The 25957-nt window shown below is 48.8% G+C and overlaps 1 protein-coding gene across 10 annotated transcripts in view; it reads right to left on the reverse strand.

Annotated features, from left to right (window-relative positions):
* The window catches only part of SLC25A48 (solute carrier family 25 member 48), a 233579-nt gene that overhangs the window by 105750 nt on the left and 101872 nt on the right, over positions 1–25957 (reverse strand). For 8 of the 10 annotated variants that reach the window (XM_078067489.1, XM_078067485.1, XM_078067483.1 and 5 more), the window contains one exon: positions 8432–8595. The gene's annotated coding sequence lies outside the window, so the exon portion shown is untranslated. Of the gene's footprint in view, positions 1–8431; positions 8596–23176; positions 23259–25957 lie in introns of all 10 variants that reach the window. The other 2 variants (XM_078067486.1, XM_078067487.1) reach the window with 1 other exon arrangement.

Here is a 25957-nt window from a genome sequence, read left to right on the forward strand (position 1 = left end):
GAACTTCTCCAGAGGGCTCTGCGATTGGGTTGCATACAAGTTTCTGAGCTCGCAACTTCCTTTCGGTCATAAATCACCCCTCACACACTCACTTTTTCCTTCCCATTGTTCTTCGGTATTAATAGCCCCAAATCCTGGGAGCATTTGAGAACCGTTCCAATTTTGGTTAGTAAATCAATTTGGAAACTAGTAGTTGGCTTTGCTCAGACTTCCAATCCTTCTGAGAAGGTCAGTTCCTACAAATTGGCCAAACCAGGGTGGGGAGGGCAGCCTGGTAAATTTCCCCATTTCAAAAGTCTCGCCATTTTCTCATGAAATGCTAGATACCTTGGTGTCAGTGTTTTTCTTTTAACTCCGTCTCTAAAATTAAAATGTTAATGAGAGAGAGAGAGGGGGGAAAAAACCCTAATGCCTTCTGTTGTGTGATAGATAATTTTTAAAAAATCGCTCATTTCAGGATACGTCAAATTCAATTATGAAAGCAGAGGAATAAATATGAAATCTGGTTCTGTTTGTTAAAAGGCTCTGATACTATTTTCAATTTGTTGGAAATATCTTTCTCCTAAATAAGTTCTGCTTCCTCCCCAAGCTGCTGACCTTCTGCAGGGCAAGTGAGAAAGTGTCACATCTCATCAAATGCTGACAGGCCAGGGCTCCCCCCAGATGGGAGTAGAGATCATCTGCCAGCTAAGGGGTCTGACCCCCACATCAGACAGCAGGAACATGCATTGAGGGATAAAGGAAACAGACCATTGGTTGGGTTTCCTTGGAAAGACAAAAGAGGAGCTCTTCACACGTAGCACACTGACTTGAGTGGGCTGCACGCCAGACCAGAACAGGTAGTGGAATGAGCAATGCTCAAGCCTCAAGGCCGACTTCTAGCCACGTAACACTCGGCCAAGGGCACCACGTTGGCAAGCAGGCCTCCTGGAGAGGGAAGACAAGGGCACAGTGTTCACCAGCTCCTCAGGGACCACCAGCCTCCCAGCTGCTGAGCTGGGCTTGCCCGGCACCCTCTGGCCTGATGCGAGGCCTGCTGAGCACACCTCTGGGCTGTAAGTTTGAGCCCAAGCTTGAGAAGCGTAACTTTCTCTTGCTCCTTCAGCCCTTATCCCGTCCTCTGATATTAGAGGCAGGTCCTTCATCTTTCCCTGTACAGCTGATTAGAGGCCAGCCTGTGGGCACCCAGTGCACGTGCCCCCTGATGGACCCCCAGGTAGTTCATGTGCCTCGGCCACAGGCTCCCGCCTCTGAGCCAAGGGTGGGGCTCAGGTATGGCACAGACGAATGATTTATTTAGGAGTGCCTCCCTAAAGCTCCCTCTCTGAGACATCATCAACATTTCAAGAGGCTGATAAAGTCTCCTGCATCCGGGGAGGGAGGTTATTAATCTATTCATTAGCATGAGACAATGTCTCTTTTGAACCTGATATATCTAATTGTGGAAGAGAACAAAGCCTGACAATTACAGCCTGAGACAAGGTAAGAGCATCTGCTTCCATGACGTCAGGACTTCTTCCAGGCGGCTCACAAAGCGCCAGAGTGCTCCCTCCTGCCCCGCCCCCCCCCAGCCCCGGGGAACCCTGTCGGGGCAAAGTGATGATAACAAGTAACTAACATTTACAGAGTTCTTGCTATGTACTGCACACCATGCAAAGCAGCATGCTTGCACTGGCTGACTTCATTCTCACAACAGCCCTGAGAAGTGAGTAGTTTTGTCTCCATTCTACAAATGAGGGAACTGAGGCTCAACATGACTACGTGACTTGCTGAGAGCAACACAGCAAGTAAACCGCAGAGTGGGCCTCTGTCCCCGCCCCTGGCTCCCAAGCCCACGCTTCTTTCTGCCGCTCTATGTCTGTCCCTGGACAAGACTGCAGTGTGGCACCTGGGAACCAGCTCTGGGAGGACTCCTGGCAGCAGCTCTATTCATGAGCCGGGATGAGCCCCCACAATGGGTCTTTTGCCCTGGGTTCCCCAGAGAGCATACCAGATCTGCACTGGGTAAGATGGGGCACCGCAGGCGAGCCAGTCAGCAAGAACTCAGAGAGGCTGGCCTGGCTGACAGCACCAAAGCTGACACTCAAATCCAGGTCCACTGCCCTGAAGTCCAGTACGGCTTATAAAACTTGCCTCCAAAGGCTTCTACACCAGTTTACTAACAAACTCCCAGATCACTGATCTCTGGGACATTGCTGGAACATCACTCTGGTCATTGAAAGATTTATAAAGTCCTCATGCTCATTAATGGGTAAGAAGTCTCTCTCTGCTGGCTTGAGCTCGCCCCTCCAATTCTGAAGAGGAGTTAGTGGGTGTGGGTCTCCAAGCTCAAGGACAACATGGTGCCTCCCCAGTAGAGGTGTGGACAAGGACTTGCATTGCCATCCTTCATCCCTGGGCCTCCAGGGGCCACAGCCAGAGATAGTCCTAGAGCAGTGCACTCACCTAGATGCATGAGGCTATTCATTGAGAATGCCAACCCTTTTCTGCTAGAGAGTTAATGCCCCTGGAAGCACCCCTCAACTAATGAGGGGTGGTAGCATGGTGACAAATTATCTCCAGCGCCTTCATCACTCAGCATAACACTGAGGTGTGGTCTGCATCATCTTACTGCGCGCCCGAGGGCAACTGACATCCAGTTGCTCACAGAAGGAACTCCTGGGTTCTGCACCCTGACTTGGTGTCCTTCCCTTCCCTTCTGTCTCACATCACTACTCCTACCAGCACCACTCCCAATAAACTACTCGTGCTCCGATCCTTGTCTGGGGTCTGCTTCTGGGAAAACTTAACCCAGCCCCCATCCAGAGCATCCTCTCCCACCCCAACCCCAGGGACTCTCCTTCATGCCTCTCTCCTTAGAATGCACAACAGAAGTTGGGCAGGAAGTTTCCTTATATTGTGTGATCCTAGGCACAGGAGCTGACCTCCACAGCCTCAGTATTCTCAAAGGTACGGTGCGCTGACAAGCGCACTGATGGTGTATGGGTGTGATATGTGAGCATGACAACTGAGCACTGTGCCTCGCACACACTGAATGCTCACCAAATGGTAGCTGCCATTATTACTGTTTTCTTTTGTTTTAGAATAACCCAAGCACTTGTCTTCCCTCTGTCGTCGAACTGTGATTCCTGAAGGTCACACACCATGAGTATTTCATCTCTGTCTCCCCCCTCACAGGTGACACTCAATTACATACTTGTTGCATTAAATTGCTTTGCCTAGAGGCGCCTAGGTGGCTCAGTTGGTTAAGCGTCCGACTCTTGATTTCGGCTCAGGTCAGGATCTCAGGGTGGCGAGATGGAGCCCCGCCCACTTAGGCTCCGTGCTCATTGGGGAGTTGGCTGGAGACTCTCTCTCCCTCTTCCCTGTCCCCGCTCTCGCACGCCTGCCCTCTCTCTCTCTCTAAAAAAATAAAATCAATAAATAAATTGCTTTGCCTGATCTTTGCATTACCTGTTCCTAGACGAAAGCATGCTAATTACGCTGCGTTTTTTCAGGCTCAGGGAACAGAGCCCTAAAGCACTTCCTGTTTGTTGACTTCTTCAGCGCGTGTGTGCTGCTCTATGTGAGCTCACGGCCGGAGGAGGCAGCTGTGAGTTATCTCATGGGTTATGATTTCACTCTTCATACGTTAGAATAGTTAGAGCACGTCTCACGTGAGGCACGCCTCAAGGACAGCACCTGTGTTGATCCACGTCCATGCTCCTCTATGCCAGGCCCGTAGTAGGTGCTCATTAAATGTTTGCCATCTGACTCAAATAATCTGATATGAACATGCCAAATAGCACCAGAGGGTTTGCTCTAACGACCCCCATCACTGATGGCTGGATGTAGCCAGAGCCTGACTAGACTGATTTGTGAGAGAAAAACTTACAAAAAATTAGAAGGTGACAGAGAGTCACTAACGTTGGTAACTTTGCCCTCCTAGATACGTTTTATGCATGTCAGGTTACATTTAACTTTTCTGGGTGTATACATAGCTTATATTCAGTTTTCAAGCCACAAGTCTTGAAGCTTCTCAGTTTAGAGACTCCTTCCCTGAGTTTTGATGATTTGGCCACTATGATCAAATCTCTGGCCCCTTGATAGCACCAACATTGGTTAGCTTTTAAACACTTGATTAGGAATTACCTCAACCACATCATGACTGCTTATGAGGTGCTTCGATATCTTGGAGAGTAGATGGGGCCGTTTCTTGGCCCTGGGCTGCTCCACTATTGGACTCTGCCCCTGGCTACTACAACTCACAGAGAGGCCGAGGCAGTGTCTTCACCCACCAGAGATTTAAAAATCAATTCTGTGCTTGGGAAAGAGTTGTCACAAAGAACTCCACAGGTGAGACTAGAGCCATCCCCGAGCCTGGTGAGAATCTGTAACTGCCCGTAAAGCAGTTCTAAACCCTGGCTGCTTGGAGGCAGCAGCTGGGAGTCTGGCACCTGCTCTCACCAATCAGATCAGGATCTCTGAGCACGGGACACATTATGGGTGAAGGGATTCCTGGGCACCTGTACTGTGCAGCCAGGCAGAGCAGAAACCCAGTGCTCTGAAGAAAGGATACAAATTCAACCAATTTCCTAGACAAGAGCAGACGAGAAAGGGCAGGTTAGAAGAGGGAAGGAGGATGGCAAGAAGTGGGGGGAACTGGTTTATCAAGAACGACAGTGAGGGGGAGCCTGGGTGGCTCAGTCGTTAAGCGTCTGCCTTCAGCTCGGGTCATGATCCCAGGGTCCTGGGATCGAGCCCCGCATCGGGCTCCCTGCTCCGCAGGAACCCTGCTTCTCCCTCTCCCTCTCCCACTCCCCCTGCTTGTGTTCCCTCTCTCGCTGTCTTTCTCTCTGTCAAATAAATAAATAAAATCTTAAAAAAAAAAAAAAGTGACAGTGAAAAGAGAGCAGAATGATGGAAATCCAAGAGAACTTTAAAAATGCCTCTCTTCGCTGCATGGTATGCGGGACACACCTCAGCCGAGCACGTGCCATATTTTATTGAGTCCATTTTCTTTATATTAATTTTAGATCAGGAGCTCCTTGAGGGAAGGAGCCAGGTCTGATTTGTCTTTATGCCTCTAACACTGGCATCGTGTTGGGACAGAGGAGGAGGTCATGAAATGTTGGACAGTGAGTGAAACAACAAACAAAACTCCCCTCCTGGATGCCCTGAGGACGTTACTGTTTCTAAAGCGCCGACTGGACACAACTTGAAAACAGCAGGGGTTTTTATGACTGAGTCTTCCTTCAAAGACATTCATTTGGCACTCTCCGTGTGTGCCAGACACCAGGAAGAGTACTTTTAGGAAAACAGAGCTGCAGAGGCACAGTGTGTAGATGCGTGACAAGTGTGCTAAGGCTCACATGGAAAAGCATGGGACGTGTTTCAGAACGCATGAGACTAGCTGAAGCTCAGGAGCAAGGCACGGGCCGAAATAAAGCAGAAGCAAAATGCCATTCCACGTACTCCCTTCAAGGAGCCAGACAAGGTGTGACACCCATTAGAAAGATTTCCTTCCCAGATGATTATACTTTTTCAAACTCTGCTCACGGTGCTGATACTCTGTTTTCTGGGAAACCCACTCATGGTAAACTCATTCCCGTAATTGTGGATGAGCAGGACTTTGTTACAGCCACACTTCCCACCCAAACTCCTTCCTCCCCGCACTGGGGTCAACACCCTCTGAGCCCTCGCTCCTCCAAAACCAGCAAAGTGGGGCCCGGAGAGGACAGCTTTCCTTCCCCTGATAAGCAGCACTTACAATCCCCAGGTCACTCACAACTCACAGCTGGGCTCCTGAATGAGGAAGGTTCCTGCCCCCAGGAACTGTCCCTCTCTTATCTCCTCAACAACAGGCTTCTATGAGAAATCAGAGCCGGCCAGAGCCCTCATGTCCTAGAGTAATGGCCCGGATTTCAGCCATGGCTCTAAGTTGGTCCCTGCTTTAGAAGTTCCCCACAACCACAGGAAAACATCCGAGGAACAGAGGGATCTAGGCCAGGAGTGATTGGAATTGGATTTCAATCCTCACTTCCAACCTGCTGAGTTCTTCCTGAACATAAGCTCTTTATGTGAAAGATATCTAAAGACAGGCAATCACTGGGGTATTTTACTGAAAAACCACACTGTTATTTCCTGGTCTAAAATGCACAAATTACTGAAAATAGCCCTTGAATAAATGGAGAAGTTTCCTCTCAGTGGTTCAGTGCACTTAAGTAGAGTCTTGCCCGATCCCAGGGGTAAGGGCTGTTTCCTCTGTTTTATGGATGGGACACTGAGATAGGGGAGTTATGAGAGCTGACTGTGGTCCCAATGAACTGGTGGCAAAGCAGGTCCAAGATCTCCATGTCCTGGCTGTTCAATGGAAGGACCTTGTGTCACCTGCAGTCCGTCTCTCTCGCCAGGTCATGGCCCATGATGAAGGTCAGGTACTCATGGGGCCCAGGCATATAGCTGTAGTTTCACCAAGCAGTGATAGCACCCACAGCGGGTTTAAGGCACTCCGTGTCTTCGAGGAGTATACACAGTAGAGAGGAATAGAAACGTACCCAAATACGTATACTGCAGAGCAGAGCCCACTGAATGTCCTGTGAGAGGGTCAAATTGCAGGACTGTGAAGGAGCATGAGAGCCGACATTCCGTCACATTGGGAGAGGAGAGGTCAAGTGGAAGGAAGCTCAGAAGTTGTGGAGGCAGGACTTGAGGGTGGATCAGATATTTTTAAAAATATAATAACCAGGGTATTTAAAAATGTAATAACAAGATTTGTTTATGTCAAAACAAGTCATTCATAATCCCACTGTCCACTGCAGTGGAGTATCCATTCCAGATTGGTCCATGCCCACCACTGGGATTCAGACATGTGTGGGCATGCCCAGAGAGCTACGGGGCAGGCCAACAAGAGCCTTTTGGGAGCACATCAGGCATGACATGCTGGATCACTAACAAAGCCAAGGTGGTCAGAACGATGAGTCTGTCATTTTATCTGTCCCTTGGATTGAGTCCCAGCCCAGCCTTCCTTCCATAAACACCTGTCTAAGCAGCAAAGAGCAGTTTCATTAAAATTACATATCCACAGCTTTGCAGAGAATATGAAGAGACCATGTTACCATGAGTGTGCCCCCAGACACAGAGCCTCCAGGATCAGTATGCCTGGTGGAGGACCTCAGTGCTTGTCAGGTGCTCTGTGTATGGGCATCTCCTAGCCCTACAAGTGTCTGAGGCTGGGGTGGATTCCAAGGGAGAGGCCACTTGTCTGTCATGAGATTCTTTTGGGGAACCATGGGAGACTGAGTATTCCCTGGAATTTCTGGGGCCAAAATCCTACAATAACAAGTGGAAGTGAGAGATACCCAAGTGCTGGTTGGTTCTATAAAAAGCAGCCACATTTTTAACCCTCCACAAGAGTAGCCCAAGGAAACATAGCTTACATAACTAAGTTCATATTTGCATATTCTATTCTAGTCCTTATTCACTTGCATATATAACAATCACAATGCATATTTCTATAATTCGCTTTTTCAAATTTATCACCAAATTACAAATTGCAGGTGGGGAGATATGGGAGAAGGCTATCCATGCAGATGAAACAATATAGCTCTCAATCAGTGGTTCTCAACAGGGGGCAATTTTGTCTTCCAGGGAAACATCAGGCATTCGGCAGTGTCTGAAGACATTTTTCATTGTCATGACTGGGGAGGTGATACTATGGGAAGAGGCCAGGGATGCTGCTAAACACAGGAGAGCTCCCCACCACAAAGAATTATCTATCTCAAAATGTCAGGAATGCTGAGGTTGAAAAACCCTGATCTCTAGGTGCAGAGACCAGAAAGTACCTAATTATTTGAGTAATTGTAAGTAGCCCAACTTGAAAGCTGGCTGGGTGGGGATCCACTGAAGCTACCCCAGTGGGTGTTCTTGGGAGGAACTGAATGTATAGAGAGGGACCTGGAGGACACCCAGACAAGGACTTTTCAAGGACAAAGGAGAAGAATGGCCATAGCGGCCAGGGGAACAGCTAGTAAAATCAGTACCACAGAGGCCAATGGTGCTATGAGGCCTAAGGACGGGATGAGGTGCGTCCAAAGCTACCAGATGGCACAGATGAGGAGAGCTGGGGGAATGTCACCTGTGCCCTCCACAGCGAGAGCTGGTATTTCACTGTGGGTCTGGTGGCCCCCAGCCCAGGGCTCATCCCACTGGCCACACCACACTGCCTCAGGACTGCGTGGGTCTCTGAACGCCTCTTGTTGGACATAGGCGGGCTGGCTGGAGCCGTACTATCACAGACACAGAACGATGGTGAACAGGCACCAGGACACAGAGAGTCTGGTGTCATACAGAAGCTTTCTTCTTTCTTCCAACATGAGCTGAAAGCCCTCTGGGGGCCTTAGCAACTGCTTCTGCACAAAGTCTTTACATTAAACAAATAAATACTGCTTACCTCCTCCAGTGAAGCCCTTGATGGTGCCTCCTCAGTGGAGAGCTCAGTGGGGGCTGAGCTGGTGGCCAGGGGGCTGCTGGAAACTGGATTTCATGAGCTGCAGAGGGGAAGTCGACATCAAAAGGGATGGATGCTCTGCCTTCCTAGTGAATCCAGACAAGCAACTGTAAATAAGCACAAGACAATGTCTTTCGCCTTGAAAAATGACAGCGATGGAAAGGCTTGGCAATACCCTGCCATCGCCGGGATGCGTTGAGTGGACACGTATACGCTGTAAGTGGAAGGTATATGGTGGCGGGTATGATCTTTTGCAAGGGTACCACCTATCAAACACACAAAGGCACCTACCTTTTGCTCAGGCACCTGTCCTAGAGAATGTTCACTGCAAGTTATGAAGTTAAAGATTTAGAGACAAATGAAATGTTCATCACTAGAGCATGATCTGATTGCCCTATGGTATATCTATCCTGTTGGACGTAGCTGTTAGGGAGAATGAGGCAGGTCTCCATGTGTGTTGATATGCAAACAAGGGTCAGGATTTATTTTGAAGTGACAAGAGCAAAGTGAAGTTGTGAGACAACGTGTAGAGATGAGTCATTACTGTTTCTAGATTAATATATCTGTGCACCCATAGAAACAGTACTGGGAAGACACACACATGGCTTGACAGTGCTTACTCCTTAAGAGACTATGGGCCGACAGAAGGAAAGGAGGGTGGCAGTTTTAACTTGCTTTGCTTGTGTGCTGTTTGCATTGTTAGAACTCACTGGTGGGATTTAACGCCTGGATGATGGCATTCCAACTTGTCTCGGACAGAAGAAGTCCCAGCCTTGCTCACTTTGCCTAAGGTTGCCAGCCCAGGTCTGGTAGCCATGGCCACCTGGGGCACAGAGACCCCAGGAGGACACACTGCAGGGCTGCTCCCAGGGCACATTATTGCCCCTGATGTATGAAGGGCAAGTCAACCTTGGGCAATTTAGAGCTGCTTACAGTCGCTTGGGCACTGGTGGGCTTGCTTCTCTCATCCCCCATCTGCCTGCCCAGGTGAAGAAGGCAGCAGCCTACAGGAGCTGCATTTCTGGAGGCAGGAGAAGCCAGGAAGAGAAAAGTGACTCCTGGGCCACGTCTCTTCCCATAGGAAAGAACACGGGGATCGGGACTCAGGGTCAGGGGCACTTCCACACTCTCTCACCCATTTCTGTTAAGGCCAATCATCAGCCTCACACTTGGGCTCCAGTCCAGCCCTGGGACTGGCAAAGCTAGGGGCATTCCACTCTCTGAACCTTGAAGCTTAGGCTCACTGTACCAGCTTCTATCCCACACAGCTTCACACTAAGGCTAGAAAAACCAATGATTCTTGAGTGCTTACTCTGTATCAGGTACTCTTCTGAGTCCTGGCCACAGAGTGTGGTCTGAGAACCAGCAATAATCAGCATTACCTGGGAGCTTGTTAAAAATGCTGACTCTCAGGCACAATAGGACCCAGGTGATTTGTGTGACATTAAAGCTTGAGAGGCACTCTCCTTACTTACTTGGATCTATTAATTCCCTCTGAGTCCTATTATTATCATCCCCATTTTGCAGACAAAGGTTAAGCAACTTGTCTTAGGTCATCAGGCTAATAACTCCTATTGGCAGGATTCTGCCTGTAGAGCCTACACAATTAGCCACCACAGCACAATGCTGACCGCGTAAACAGCAGAGATTACAGCCTCCCTAACTTCCTATCTAGCCCGATGGCAGAGGCCTTAGGGTGCTGTGAGGAATAAAGTCAATTTCACCAAGACTAGCTCGGTAAAAAAAACATGTCTTTAAAAATTACGGAATCAGAGAGAATACTAGTTCCCAGGGATTGGGATGCAGTTTAACGGGAGTGGGAGGTGGGGGTCACTGCAATGATGGAGCTATTGTGTATTTTGACTGTATCACTGTCAGTACTCTGGTTGTGATATTTTACTATGGTTTCGCAAGACGTTATCACTGGGGGAAACTATGGTAAGTGTGCAGAGGATCTCTCTGTATTATTTCTTACAACTGCATGTGAGTCTCAAAAGGGTTTTAATTAAAGAAAAAAAAAAAGCCTTCTCCATAGCTAAAATTGCCAAGCTTAAGGCCCTGCTGAAGAAGCCAAAGTTAAATTTTACACATAGGGACCAGAAGCGCGTTCTGATTAAAATAGGCACAATTAAAGGCCTGGGGAGGGGGCATGAGGGACCAAGTCCAAGTGCAGCTATTTACCAAAACCATTTGTGCTTCAACACTTAATTCTCCGTAGTTCCAGAATCCCAGCTTATAGCGCGCGTGCGTACGTGAACACACACACACACACACACACACACACACGTGCGCATGCTTCCCACAAATGCAACCTGTTAGTCATTTAGATGGAAATAATCTCATAAAGCAGTATTGATGGAAAAGAACAAAATAGGAGGGCTCCAAAGTGGGGAAACCATGCCTGGCTTGCGGCAGAACAAGAAGAGCATCCTCTGGGCTAGAGTCAACTTTTAAGAGCAAAGAGCCAAACCGGAATCCTGCTCTTCATAGAATGTCTTAGCAGGGATTGGTTGTTAGATCAGCACAGATAGAGTTATGTCAATTAACAGTCTGCAAAAACACCCAGCCCAATGGTGAACCCCAAAGCTCTTGTGTGTGTGTGTGTGTGTGTGTGTGTGTGAGAGAGAGAGAGAGAGAGAGAGAGAGAGAGACGTGTGTTGTGTACCTCATACTTCTGACTGAAGCCGATGGTTGGCTCAGGTCATGTGAATTGGGCATTTTTGTAAAAGGCTGGAAAGCTCTAAGGTGAAGAGAGGACCTCCCCGGTGGGTGGTTCATCAGGCTGACACACCCTCTAACTGGTTGCTGGTCACTTGTGGCAGAAGCCGGCTAGTAGGCATTGTTGACACTCTTTTCTAGAGTCCAGACCACACTCAGCCAGCAGCTCTTCACAGCACAGTAGGGCCTGCCGGGCTGCAGAGAACTCTGTAAAATGAAAATCAAGAGCCCCCTTGGGGACTGCCACCTCTGGTCACTTTGCACACTAGTCTGTGATGGATGTTTCCCGTGCTGACCACTGCCAGAAGCCAGCACCCAGATTGTCGCAGACACCCCATCACAGAAACCTGCACTTGTGTCCCAGGAAGCCACCACATGGCTCTCACATTGGGTGGCAACTGAAAAGACAGGCCTTTGTGTGGGTGGTCATTGCCCAGTGACCCAGGGAGAGGCCCGGCTCTGCCTCTGCCTGGGGACTGTGGTCTTTGTGGAATGGCAGTCAGGATACCAGTATCAGCCTTCTTCTTTCCACCCCTTCTCTTTCTATGTATATGTCTCCTCTTTTCCTCAAACCTCATCTCATTGGAGAATGCTATTCAGCTGAAGATTATATTAATTCCAACCCCTTCACTGGAAATACGCAGAAAACCATTTGATTTGCTCCCGAAGAGATCTGCCACACCCACCATCCAGGTTTAATAGGAGACCTGAATTCCACCCCAGTGGCCTGACGCCAGTAGTCCATGAAAACATGCCACCAGCACTAGGCACTGTGCAGCCTCTGTCTTGACCCACTTGTCTTCACCCAGAGCACTCCACCTCCCATTTTGTTTCGAATCCTTCCAGCGTAGGACCTCCTGCCTTGTCTTCCTGCTTGTTCTCTTACCGCAGTCCACTTCAATGTAAACGCAGGAGGGTAGGGCTTTCAATTTGGTTACTTCATCACTCTTCCCAGCACATGAGCCCTGGGACATAATATCTACTCATAGATACTTGGGGGACTAGCAGTCTAAGACTGCATCTTAGAGCTGAGGCTCAGTCCTACTTCTCTTGCTTGTGGCTTCACTCTTCGACCAGAACTTATATGGCCCATTGGCCATTCTGGAGAAATTCCTCTCTTTCTCCAGAGCCCTAGGATCTCATCTCTTCTCAGCTTGTGGGCTCCCCATGTTCACCCCAGTTCATGGAGCAGGAAAAGACACACAGTCCAGGGCTAAGTCCACACAGGCCAAAGGTGGTCTGAAAGCCATCCCTCTCCAAAGGTTGGGTGAGAACCAAGTAACTAAAGACCACAGGTGGCAACCAGGCATGGAGCCCTAATGCCCAAGGTAGTTGAGAGGTTTGAGATGAGAAATTCAAGGCTGAGACTTTTTGGAAAGAGCACCAACGAGAAAAAGACAAAAACTCAGAGCTACACACTTAGCACCCACAGAGCCCAAGGCTGGAGGAAATCACGCCGCAACACTGTTCTCTGTACACTCAAACGACAAGGAAGCTGACTAGTGGTTTCCTTTATCCTATAGCTCATGCTCGATCATGGCTGCCATGTGCCATAAAGCTGTGATGAAAGAGTTTGCATTTCACAAACATTGACTTTCACAAATCTGACATTTCCCACAGGGAGGCCCTGCTTCATCAGCATTCGGAGAAACGTCTCTGATCAAGCCAGGGTCTCAGCTTGGTCTCCATAGTGTAAGAGCTAACGGAAAGGAAAATCCACGTGTTCGGATGTTGGTTCCAAATTTGTACCAGCCATGGTCACATGCTCATGTGATGCAGCTTTGCTTAGAACTAAAGAGTGATAGAAAAAAATAATAGGATTGGTCAACGTGGCTGGTCTCAACATCACCTTTGCAACACTCACCCTCTGAAAAGGGCATCCACCACCGAAATGAGTACGAACGCCCAGTGAGGAGGGGCTGTGCTGGACTCTCTCAGAGGATGGGGTGCAGACATATGTCTGAGGGACAGGAAAGTAGCTGCCCCTGAGACAGAGGATACATTACTTTCCTAGGGCGGCTATAACAAAGTACCACAGACTGGGTGGCTTAAAACAGAGATGTATTGTCTCACTGTTCTGGAGGCCAGAAGTCTGAAATCAAGGTGTCAGCAGGACCACGCTGCCTCTGAAATCGGTAGGGAAATCATGCTTTGCGTCTTCCTCAATTCTGGTGGTTGGTTGGGAATGGTAAATGCCTGGCTGGTAGCCGCATAATTCCAATCCCTGTCTTTGTCTTTGTTGTCACATGACTGTCTCCCTGTGTGTCTCCATGTCTCTTACTTTCTTCTTGTAAGGATGTCAGGATTAGGGCCCATCCTACTGCAAAATAACCTCATCTTAACTAATTACATCTACAATGACCCTATTTCCAAATGAGGTTACTTTCTGAGGCACTAGATTCCAACATATCTATTTTGGAGGAGATACAATACAACCCATAACAGAGGGGTTGAATAAGATGGTGGGCCAGGGGTTCTATGACTGGCAAGATCCAGTGTCCTGGGAGCATGGCAGGAAGACAGCAGACCTCCAGGAGAAGCAGCTACATGGGGAGGCAGGACCCAGGACCCAGTGCTCTCAGCCTCAGCAAAAATCTGATGCCCAAACTGGGCACAGAAGTAGCAACGCTGTCTGCTACAGACCTCAAATGCGTGGACAAGATGGCCGGTGTAGGCTGTGGACCAGCACACACTCCCCGAGGATACTGGCCAGCGTGGCCGAAGAGCACAGCCCAGCGTAGGAGCCCCATGGTGACCAAAGTCAAATCTTGTAACACGAGGCTCTGGCCCTGAAGTCAAGATTATTTTGATTTAGAAAAAAAAAATTAATGTAAACATAACTCTTAAATCCAGCTAGTATGGCGGTTTTAAATTTATAGTAAGTTTTCAAATTTATAGGCTATACACATAATCACACTCTATTTCCATGCACTGCACAAAAACCAGCCCTCAAGATACAGAAGACATGAGCCAACATGGCAAACGGGGTAAAAAATGGACAGAAAGAGGCCAAACGTAGGTAGGCGTCAGAGGGGAGTAAAGATGAACCTGGAGAAACCAGTGTTGGTCCAGATCCCCTCCCCCTTCTAAATCCTTGCAGAAAAGAATATTAATAAAATGAAACTCTAAATCTGATCCCGGAGCAATAATACAACACTCGTGCCAAACTTCACAGCCGTGGGAAGGATGTATGTAGCTGAGCAATCTGTGGACAGCATTTCTCGGCTGAAATTCTTGAAAGCCCATAGTGCTCAGGCCAAAATGCTCTGGAAACCAAGTCCTGTGGAAAATGCAAACTTTATGAATTGCACATGTGGCCACAAAGGCAGCTCTGCAGTCTGAGTGAAAAGATTTGCAGAGAAATCTGTCCCCATGCTGAAGACCACCAGGACTGATGCAGAGCATACCATGGGCCCCAGAGAGGAGAGGAGACTCACTCAGCCTTTGGGATTTTCTTGGCAAACTCCAGAAAAAACAAGTGGAGGCCTGTGCTGGAATCAGACATGATAGACAAAGGGGCCATTTCCCTTTGCCTGAGGGGGCATCGCTGGAGAAGCAGCACCCGCGGGGCAAAGTGAAACCTTCTCCAGCTACCTTACCCTTTTTGTCCCTCCCTTTTCCCATCTGTGAGTTGAGGATCATATAGAATTTATCTTGTGGGGTGGCTGTGAGGGTGCTAGGGATTAATATATGTGAAGCTCGAAGAAAGCGCCTGACCCCTCACAACAGCCAACACAAATCCTCACCTGCAGCAAGCACTCCAGCAAAGCTGAAGTTTCAAATCTCTCCCCGAAGTTGCTTCTCTTCCAGCACTCCTCCTAAATTTTCATTTTTACTTTATAGATCTCAGACTGCCTTCCCACTTTGTCTCCCAACAACCTCTTCTCAATCTGGAGAGCTTCCCGCCCCGTCATAGGATCTAAGGACAGGAAAGGCCCTCCTCGGTCCCTCAGCTTCCGCCCCTGCCCCAAGGCAGAGCTCTGTTCACACCGACTCCGACAGATGGTTGTCGTTTCCAGACAGGAAATATTTATCGAGCATCCATTCTGGGCCAAGCCTTGTGCTCAGAGTTGCTAGGAATACGCACAAGAGTGGGGCGGGCTGAGCTCCCACAGTCTATGTGGGGGAACTGGAAACTCAGACAGGACTGGCTGCTGCAGTCTTGAGGCAGAATTTCTTCTTCTCTGGGAAACCTCCATTTTTGCTCTTGTGGCCTTCAACTGATTGGATGAGGCCCACCCACATTATTAAGGGTCATCCCCTTTACTTATAGCCAAGTGATCATAGATGCTAACCACATCTAGATTAGTGTCTGACTAACTGGCTACTGTAGCATCACCAAGTGGACGTGTAAAATTAACCATCACACACAAGGTTCATTTGCCCTTGTCCTCCCCCCTTCATGTCCAGCTTTCTTCCCAGCTGCCAGTTCTGTGACTTAGAGCAACTTCAGACCCACCATGAGACACAGAAAAGATAGCTTTCCACTGACTTTTTCATCAGCTCCCACCCTTGCATTCACTCTTCCTCCCTAAAATAAATCCTTCATTCCATTTCACTCATAATGGTGGGATTTTAAACCTCTCTTCCTTCCAATTTATTCAATGTATGTGCTTATGGGGCTTTCGCACAGGGAGGTGGTATACCTCGGAACTGTCCCCAGAGTTCCCCAGGAGGATGTCACAAAGACTGCTCACATAGAGGTGCCTCGCTGGAAACATTTTCACTACTCCAGATGCTGCCAGAAAAGATGCTAGAAGGAGATGTCGGCTGCTGGTCACTTTTGGCTGTGGCACACTTCCAGGAACTAGCAGGTCCAGAAGCCAACCTCCGGCAGGGACTGAGCACTGGAGAAAGTGTACCCCTCAGCCTGACAAGTGAGACACACTGGAACCGGGAAGAGAAAGTCTCTTCCTCCTCCCTCCCATGTCCCCTCAGGCTTCCCTACTGATCACACATGGAACAATGTGTCAGCTGGCAAAGAAGAACCATTTGCAAAGCCCATGCCCACCTCCATTCTGACAGAGTCAGCAAAGGGGGGTGGATTTGGAGCTAAGAAGCAATAAACTGGATAAACTAGCATAGTTCATTCCTTTGGCTACTCAGTTTCCATGTGGGCACTTGGACACTCATTTGAACTTTTAGGTAACAGTGAAATAATGCTATCCTCATTCCACCTACTATGGTAAGGCTATCTTCTTTCCAAGTGAAGAATTTCTCACACTGTCATAACTGCTATCTATGGCTTCCTTCTTCCACTAACCGTTCTGTGCTCCTCCCATGCTCTCAGTCAGATCTCAGCTGGCTGGATTCTTTACTTGATGGCATGACTGACACCTTAATTCCTGAAGAGTCCTTAGTCACCCTGCCAATATTTTGGTTGCTGTAGTTTTCTATTAACCTCTGCTGCCAGGCATGGAACTACTAGGAGGTGCCCCAGAGAATCCCATGGGTTCCAGAAACTGTCTTCCTTTCCTCCATTGTGTAGCTACAACCCATCATCTCTTGGTACTCAGGGTCAATCACTCCAGCCAGTAGACCAACTCCTTTTTGTTGATTCAGGGGCATAAGGAGCCCAAAGCAGCAAGGTCTCATCTTCCCACTTCATGGAATCACAGCCCATGTGATGCACTCTCTGCCTGGGGGAATAAACCTACAAACCAGCAGAGCTCAAGGACACCTGAACAGGAAGCAAAAATTCTGTGTATGGATCATTGGGCATAATAGTAATAGATGCAACTCCCATTTAGATCCCTTGATTCCTGGCCCCATGCATTCTGACTCTTAGGGAGACAGCACCATATTATGATTTTGATACAAAGCATATGCTACATCCTATAAGACAGAACCCCACCCATTCAGGAAGTTATTTCACAAAAGGTACCACAACTGAGTCTTCAGTAAGTCACTGCACCTTCCAATTAGCCCAGCCATGTCCAGTGAATGGGGTAAGACCACGTAATTCCATGGAATGGGCGTTATCCCTTCTACACCTCCTTTGCTAAGAAATGGATTGCTGATCAGAAGCAATGCTATGGCGAATGCCATGGTGGTAGACAAATCATTCTATGAATCATGGATGGTGGTGCTACAGACAAGCTCTGTGCAAATCCATACCTAGAAAATATGTCTAATTCCAATGATGACAAATACCTGCCTCCTTCATGACAGAAGAGGTCCAATGTAATCAACCTGCCACTAGGTGGCTGGCTACTTACCCCAGGGAATGGTGTAAAGAGCTCAGTGTTGGTCTCTAGGCAGAGACCTAGCTCTTGCTAGGCAGACTAGGCACCTAACAGCAGTATAAGCACCCATGCCACTAAGTTCCTGCATAGCCTCCATGCCTGCCCCCATGGCTCCTTTGTTAATGGGCCCACTGAGCAAGCACTGGAGTGGCTGGGGAAAGAGGCTGACTGATGTCTACGGAGTATGTAATTTTGTCCACGTGATGACTAACCTTCTCTGTACTGGATGTCCTTTGGGTATCTAAATGGGACACAAATATCTTCACAGTTTGTGCCCATTCTGAGAGAGGTCCATCTAACACCTCTTTCCCCCAGACTTTCTTGCCACTAATCTTCCAGTCATGTTCCTTCCAAGTCCCTGATCATCCAGCCAAACCATTAGTAAGTGCCCATAAATCTATGTAGATCCATACTTCTGGCCATCTCTCACTTCACAAGTGGACAGATAAATGTATTGCTCAAAGTTCTGCCATAGGGTCCAATCAGGACACCGAAACCACATGGAAATGGAAAAATTTAATATAAAGAATTATTAATAGAAAATTAGATTACATTAATAGGAGATGAATGGGGACTTGGGTAGAAAGAGTTATTGAGAACTCTAAAGAACACAGGAATAGTAAATACAGGAGCAGCCTCTACCCCTAGAACTAAGATAGGGCCCTCGTGCCCAAGGAAGAGCCTCCTCCCTGACCAAAGGACTGGGATTCTGACCTCAGAGAGGACACAGCCATAGCTCACTGGATGGCACAAAAGCCAAAAGATGCCTCACCGTTGCGACTTGCCAGGAATTCGTCCTCTGAGATGCTAGGAGAAGGTGTCCAAAGGGAAGTGCCATAGTTCAGAACTCCCGGTAAAGCCACATGAGAGAGTCCTGGAGAAGGCCACTCACAAGGAGATATCTGGCTGGTGGCATTCCACTGGGAAACTGCCAAAGAAGCTGCTGGTAGAAGCTGCTAGCCACTGGGCATTGCAGGAGCTCAACGTGTAGGAGTCAGGCACTAGAGAAAGGCGTGCCCTGCAGGAGCCTAACACAGCAGAAGCCACATGCTCTCAGAACCTGAGCACTGGACAAAGCAAGCTCTGCAGGAGTCTGGTAAATGAGAACCAGAGAGTGGAAACTCCTTCTTTCTCCAGTGTCCCTCAATGTCCTCTATTGACAAGGCTTAGAATCATGCCAGCTGGCAAAGGAGAAATATTTACAAAGCCCATTTCCATTATCATGGAGCAGGCAGATAAAGATGAGTTTGGAGCTGAAAGGCAATACATTGACAACTGGTATGGGGTGGGGGGTGCTATGCTAGGAGATGGGGTCAGAGAGAACGTCAGGAAGCAGACCAACACATGGCAGTGCATTATTCTATGTATAATCGGAGCAGATATAACTTCATCAGGAGTTAGGGCCAGAGTAATCAGGAAAGGCTGCCTGTAGGAGGCAGAAGGTAAGCTTCTGCCACCCCAGTAAGATGATCAGCTCAACCCAAGGGTAGGGGCTGGCTGAGTGTTTTCAGTTCTGTTCAAGTCTAAGCAAACCACCCTTACAAAAAGCAACTTCTGTGAGCCTGACATTGAACTGAGCATCTTCTCTCATTTCCCCAAAAGCTGGCCAGGGCCAGGCTAACAGTAGGTACTTAATAACAGTCAATGACTTTGAGAGAGTTTTCCTGTTCCACTCCATCAGCATGTGACCACACTTTATCCTCAGGGTCATCGTTTGCCCTAAAATCTTCCTTGCCAGGGACAGTAGCCTCAGCTGATTCCAAGAAGTCACTTAGCGTCTGGAGGCTCCTTCCTCCCCATGTAAAGGAAGCATCACCCTCTATTGCTCTCACCACAGCTCTGACCTCCTGGGTGCCAGCAAAGTCCCTCTATCCTCATGACTGAGAGAGCTTGGAGTATGGTGATGGAAACAGGAGGGGAAAGAAGGAGCAGTCCTTGACTTATCTTGGTGATGGACACAACTTTGGTCTCTCCAACCTTTGCCTTTTATAAGTCAGGCTTTTAGAAAGAGAAATGGAGAAGCAAACAGCCCTCTGGGATCTCTAGGACTTTGTGTAAAGGAAGAGCGGTCACTGCGTTCTTGATCTTGCAATGTCTCCAAGTTGTGGCCTTGATTTCATAAACATCTCCATTCAGGGCTCCCTAAGTGAAAAATGTCTTGGACAATGAACAATCCCAGATTGATACACAGCCTTCTCCAAGGTTCTTGAGACCTTGGATGAACTGCTCATAAATGCTCTCTTTTCCCCTCCTTTCCTGCTCTATTTGGTTTGCTCCTCACCTCTCCCAAAAAGTCAGATCCAACGAGTACTGAGTCCCTATCTGGATGGCCATTATCCTCCTCAGCTTGGCTTCAAGAGGGATGCTAGGGCTCTGTCCCTAGTTGCTCACCATCCCACCTAGGAGAGCAGAGTCCCACCCCCAGATGAGGAAGAGTGGGCAGGGCAGCAGCTACTGAAGGTCTATGGCCCTGCTCCCCAATGTCTAATGAGCAAAGGAATCACCTTGGGACTTCTTGAAAGGCAGATCCTGATTCAGAAGTTTTAGGGAAGGCCCGGGTAATCTACACTTCCAACAACTTCAAGTGATGCCAAAGCTGCCAACCTATGGCCCACACTTTGAGTAGCAAGGGTCTCCAGTGTGTGGGTCACAGAACCCTGGTGACATAGGAACTCATAAATCCAGAGGCTAAAGGCCCCAATAAGGTCTAGGGAGTCAGGTAAAGCTTCACAGATTTGCTGACACTGGAAATGGGTCTCAAAGACCAGGAGGTTTTGCAGGGAGGGAGGTGTCCAAGCAGGGGTACAGCACCCTCACGTCCTCCTGCCACAACCACTACTCTCTCCTGTCCTGCCTCTGATCCACCCACGTGCTTTTCCTGCTCAGCACGCCCTACTTCCTGGGGTTGGATCAAGTACATGGCTCTGTGTCATGGTCAAGTTCCTCTTCCCACTCTGGTTCCTTCTCTGACCCCTGAAGGCAAGCGGAGGACACTTCAGGAAGCACTCCTGCCTACTCTCTCCTCAAGCAATTATGGGCCAGCAGGAACAATGGGACTACAGGAAATGTAAATGGGCATATGCTGGGGAAATGTGAGTAATGGCAAGAAAAGGACAAAAGATGAGAATGGCCCCCTGACAATGACTGGCAGGGGAAGTGGGTGGAGGTGGGAAAGTCTCTATTAACTCACTCTGTTTGAATGAGTCCCCGGGGAGCCGTGATTTTCAGCCTCTAAGTCAAGAGTCTGGCATTTAAGCTGCATACATATCCCACTTAGTCCAGTGGACAAAGCTTGTCCACTCCTAAGACGCTGATGGGTACACAGGAACAGTCCTCTTTTCATCCTGCCCCCATAGCCATCCTGCTCCAAAGCCACCCTCTCCTCAGGACCACAGCCAAGCAAATCCTACACATGCATCTTTGAGGCCCGTCCCCCTTCTCATTCAAACCCCGCTCAGACCAGCCCTTTCTGGCTTGACAGCCTTAGCCTGTACTGTGGGGTCTGCCAGGGATACTGTGCCCTCCACCCACTGCACACTGGCTCCTTCTAACCCTTCAAGTCTCCGAGTAAAGTCACCTCCACAGAGAAGGCCCCCAGTTTGCCACTTGTCACCACTTCCTCATCTGTGGTTCACTTGCTGATGCTCTTTCTGTCCTGCCAGGATCCAGGCTCCATCAAGTCGGGTGCCAGCCCAGTCTCTGGTACCTCCCGGACATTCAAGAGACATCCGTGGTGGGAAAAATGAAGCCCTTGGACTCACATCCCTCTCATGAGGAGTTCCCAGGCTAATTGACACCACATTGATCATTTACAGCAATTTCTTTCTAATTCATGTTGTTAGCCACAGAACTCCTTCTCTGTCCCAAAGCAATTTCATCCCAGAAACCCGAAGGCCCCCCCCAGTGGCTCCTGCAAATGCTCTGTCAGACAACCCCCCGAATGAGGGCCAGTCGCAGGCCAGAGTGTGTCCCCCACTGCCTCTGCTCCATTTTCCCATAAATGAGTTAGCTGGGGACCTTATACCCAGTTGTCTGGCTCCAACCAGAATTCAAAGCTGGGAGTGTGCAACAGGGAGTCCGCAGGGTCCTCTCGGAGGAGAGCTGTGAGGTCAGGGCTGGACGCTTCAAGCCCTTGTTTCTGGGAGAGACCTGAAAAACTCTTACCACAAGCAGCAGGGAAGGAGGTGTCCCCGGCGGCTGGTATGCGCCAGCTCTGGGCAGCTACAAGCAAGTCCCCCAGGCCACCAGTGCAACGGCCCCGGAAGACCAGCTCGCCGCTCCTTGGCCCTTCCCTGCCTCCCCGGGCCTACTGCGGTCCTCATCCATAGGCCCCAGCAGAAAGGATCTAAGGACTGTTTACGTTCTTGCCATTTTTGCTTGTGTTTAGACTTACTAAAAAAAATACATCTTAAACATTTATAAGCAATCATAGGCCCTCGTGGATTTCAAACAAACTTTCCTATAAACCAGTCAACTTCAGAGTATCCGACCGCCAAGAATCATAACCCTGCAGAGCTGGTAGGCCCTTAAAGATCCCAGTGTCCTTGTTTTTCAAGTGGAGGCACAGGAACCTGCCCAAGCTCACAGGGTGCTTAGTGGTGTATGCAAGGCTGGAGCGCAGGGCTCCTGCTTCCACAGCCCGGCGTTCCCATTTCATGTGTGAAAAATCTGAGCCCATCAGCACACGGCCTCTGCAGGCATGTGGTTCTAGTTTTTAAGAGAACAAACTGATTTGAGGTTTCAAAAGATTAAGCACTTAGAGTTTGGAGAAGGAATGTGTGTTAAGTGCACATTCTTGGTCGTCAGCCATCCCCCAGCGCCGGGCAGGCTGGCTGCCTGACGCGAGGGCTCTGAGACTCAGTGTGTCTGGCGTCTGAGGCACAACTCCACGCCACAGGCCCCGAAACTGCTCACGTTGCAGCATGGTGCCCCAGCAGAGGGCCAGGCCTGAGCGGCAGCCCCGACAGCCCCATTCAGAAAGAGGACGCCAAGGACGTGTCCTCTCCAAGCCGAACAAGGGCTAAGGATCTTCATGTCAAACTCTCCCCCCAGGTTCTGCACTAATAAGGGGGCTACGGACCCAGGAATGGAGATCCCCGCTGAGGTAAACATCCCTTAGAGCCCTCAGAAGCCTCCTCAAAGCCTAAAGCCAGAAAGGAAGGGTCTAGCTGAAGGCCGGAAAACACCATGCAGGCCTCAAGCCCTCTGGGTCATCACCTTCCTCTCTCCACCACCACAGGCCCTGACAGGAAATTGAGCAAAGCTCTTTCTAAACCTCTACCGTGGGACTTCCTAGCAGGGCTCTGAGGGCCAAGGCCTATGCTCCAAGGAATCAGCTTTCAATAAAAGCTGTGGCCCCGGGGGATCCCACCACAGGGCCTGTTCTGCAGAGTACACTGGATCCTGTGCTGGCTTGGGATGGGAGGGAAAGCCAAGGCTGGCTGGGAAGCCCCAGCTGGCTTGCGAGCCTTGGAAAGCCAGAAGGTGACCCCTTCCAGCCATGGGCTCAATGCAAAGACTTTGTGGCCTCTCCCCGCTATCCCTGTGCCCAAAGCCCAGAAGATTCTCTTTGCAAATGCCCTAGGCTCCATCCTCCATAAGGCTGGGAGGCTGAGGCTTGGTGGCACAATGAGGACTGCTGGGGCCACCTCGGGCCCTAATGGTATCCCTAAAGCACAGAGATTTTAGGCAAGATGTTTTTAGAGCAAAGTAATTGATCGCATACCCAGACTTCGGTTGTGCCTGGCCACGTGCATGCCTGTTCTGTGTTTGAGATGAGAGAGGACGCTGCTGCTAACCTCAGGGACCTACAGACCAAAAGGAGAAGCCTAATCAAAGTAAGTCTAAATGCAATGGAGTTGCCTGAACTGGATTAGGAACAGAAAAACGACACTGCTACAAAAACCAGTAAAATCCAAATAAAATCTTGAGTTTAGTTAATAGTCATATATCAAAGTTGGTTTCTTACTCTTGATAAATGTACCACCATTATGTAAGATGTTAATGGGGAAAGCTGTTACACATGAGGGGTAACAGAGTATAAAAGGGTGAGGAGTATATGGGAGCTCCCTACTGTCATTGCAACTTCCCTGTAAATCTAAAAATTTTCCAAAATAAAACGTTTATATAAAAAAGTAACCACTGATCATGGAATCACTATGTGTCATTCAGGGGGCTGAGTACTTCCTCGGCATTATCTCATTTAATCCTCCCCAAACCTTATGGAGGCTGCAATTATGATCTCCATTTATAGCCAAGGAGACTGAAGCCAGAGCTGTGGACATCCCGCATCTAGTAGGCAGCGGGTGGTAGCTCAGCGGTCACCACCACTCAGAGGAGCAGAGATTGTATAGGCAGTCACCTGTACAATCCCATATATAGAAGGACTCTTGGATTAAGACACTACACGGAAACCCACGTCCAAGTAAAAGTGAGTGATTTGCCAGAAGGCCTCTGAAACACTTGCCAGGACTTCTGAACTCTCTCCAAAGCCCACCTGAGAGTACTCTTCCAGTCTGTACAGTGTCAACGGTGAGAGCCACCATCCCTCCCTGCAGCATGCAACTCCTTCCAGCGGGAAATTAAATTCCTTCCTACTCCCTCCTCAAGAGCCTTGGAACATAGTTCTCAGAAGCTTACCAAGGGAAAATTCTTTCTTCCTTCTATTTATAAAAAAATTTTTTAAGACTCAAAGCACTTCCTAAGTTTCTTTTTCACACAAACAGAAATTGTGCAGCTATTCCCAAGTCTCTGGTTAATCATGAGGCCCTCCTTCCATCCTGCAGTCTAACCGTGCCCATCACTGCACCTCACGGCCCTCACCCTCCTCGGCCCTCTTCGGCCCTGCACTCCAATGCCAAGAAGTGCGGAGTCATGAGATGAAGGGGAAGGAGAAGTTCGAGCTCTCTCCCCAACTAGCCTGTTAGCTGACAGAGCAGGGAGCAGGTCCTAGTCTCTGGGTTTTCTCTTTTTAATATCTATGCTCTACTAAGTGCTAGAAATAGGAATTCTTAGCAACTCCTGGTCTGAGGAGCTGCTGAACAAGAGACAAACCCATGGAGGATGTTTTTTATTTTATTTTATTTTTTAAAAGATTTTATTTACTTGTCAGAGAGAGAACGAGAGAGAGAGTACAAGCAGGGGGAGCGGCAGGCAGAGGGAGAAGCAGGCTCCTCACTGAGCAAGGAGCCCGATGCGGGACTCGATCCCAGGACCCTGGGATCACAACCTGAGCCGAAGGCAGATGCTTAATCAACCACGCAGGCATCCCCGGAGGGTGTTTACACGTGGGGCTCAATGGTCTCTGCTCTGCTCTCAATTTCAATCATGAGCAAGGGAGACCAGGCCAGCCTGTCTTTCCCAAAAACACGTCTCTAAGAAGAGCTCTGATCACAGACAGACCTGGCAGAACTCAGGGAACTTGGGACAACCATGTCATGGCAACTCAGGGTGAACTGGAACTCAGCCTCTATGTCAGGTTTTGCTCCTAGTGGCTGAATCAACCTCATCAGGAAAAGTTCCCCATTTTGTTCTCGAGGTTTTAACCACTTCCTAGGGGTGACTCCAGTGAGCAGGGCCACAGCTGAGATGCTGATGGTCGTTTGGGGGTATTTCAGGCCCAGTGAATAATTATGTGAACAAAATAACACAAAGTAGTTGCCAACAGCTATTAGCCCTGTGAAAAATAACAATGGAAAACTCAGTTGACTGGCTATCAAAGGGCCCATATGGAAAGGAGGAAGTCCACTGTGGTTTAACATCTGTAAACTCAAAACACAACACAAAAGAAGCAAACAACCAAAAGAAAAACTGTCCACAAGTCCTTACCCTCAGAATAATATCAAGGCTCCCGTACATCACTTAATTGGCCAAGAGCTGGTTTCATTCCAAACTGGTGTGCACCTGAGCAGTACAGAGACTTTGGCTGTTTCCGAATGGTGACAGAGCAGTAGACAGGAGCCTTATTCCCACTGCCCCCACATACAAGTTACTCCCCCTGCAGAGACTGCAGTCTAGTGAGTGAGTACCTTCTCCTGTAGGTATTCCAGCCCTTTCCGTCAACCCTGATGGCCAGGGAAGGCCTGGGTGAAAGCGACCTCCCTGCTGGTGAAATCAGCACTAGGTGATAGCTTCATCATCAACTCACACCTGCAAAAGTGGCCTCCCAGGAGTGAGGATGAGCAGGAAAACAGTCTTCATTTCATCCTCTAATCTCCTGGGAAATGTCCCATGTGTTGTGCAAAGGGCATGGCTTTCAAATCACACAGACCTGGGTCTGATTCAGAGTTCCATCATCCATTATTAGCTGGGTGATCACTTCTTGGCTTTTTGGCGAAGATCAAGTGCATTATTAGCTGGGTGGCCTTGAGGAGGTGACTTAACCTCTCTGAGCTTTACTCTCCTCATCTGCCTTGCAGGGCAAAGTAAATACTAGAGATAATGAATAAAAAGCCTCCAGTATGGTGGCTTTTTCATGAATATTAGCAGGTGACACCGCCCCTAGGAA

Source organism: Halichoerus grypus, chromosome 2, assembly GCF_964656455.1.
Source record: "Halichoerus grypus chromosome 2, mHalGry1.hap1.1, whole genome shotgun sequence".
NCBI lineage: Eukaryota > Metazoa > Chordata > Mammalia > Carnivora > Phocidae > Halichoerus > Halichoerus grypus.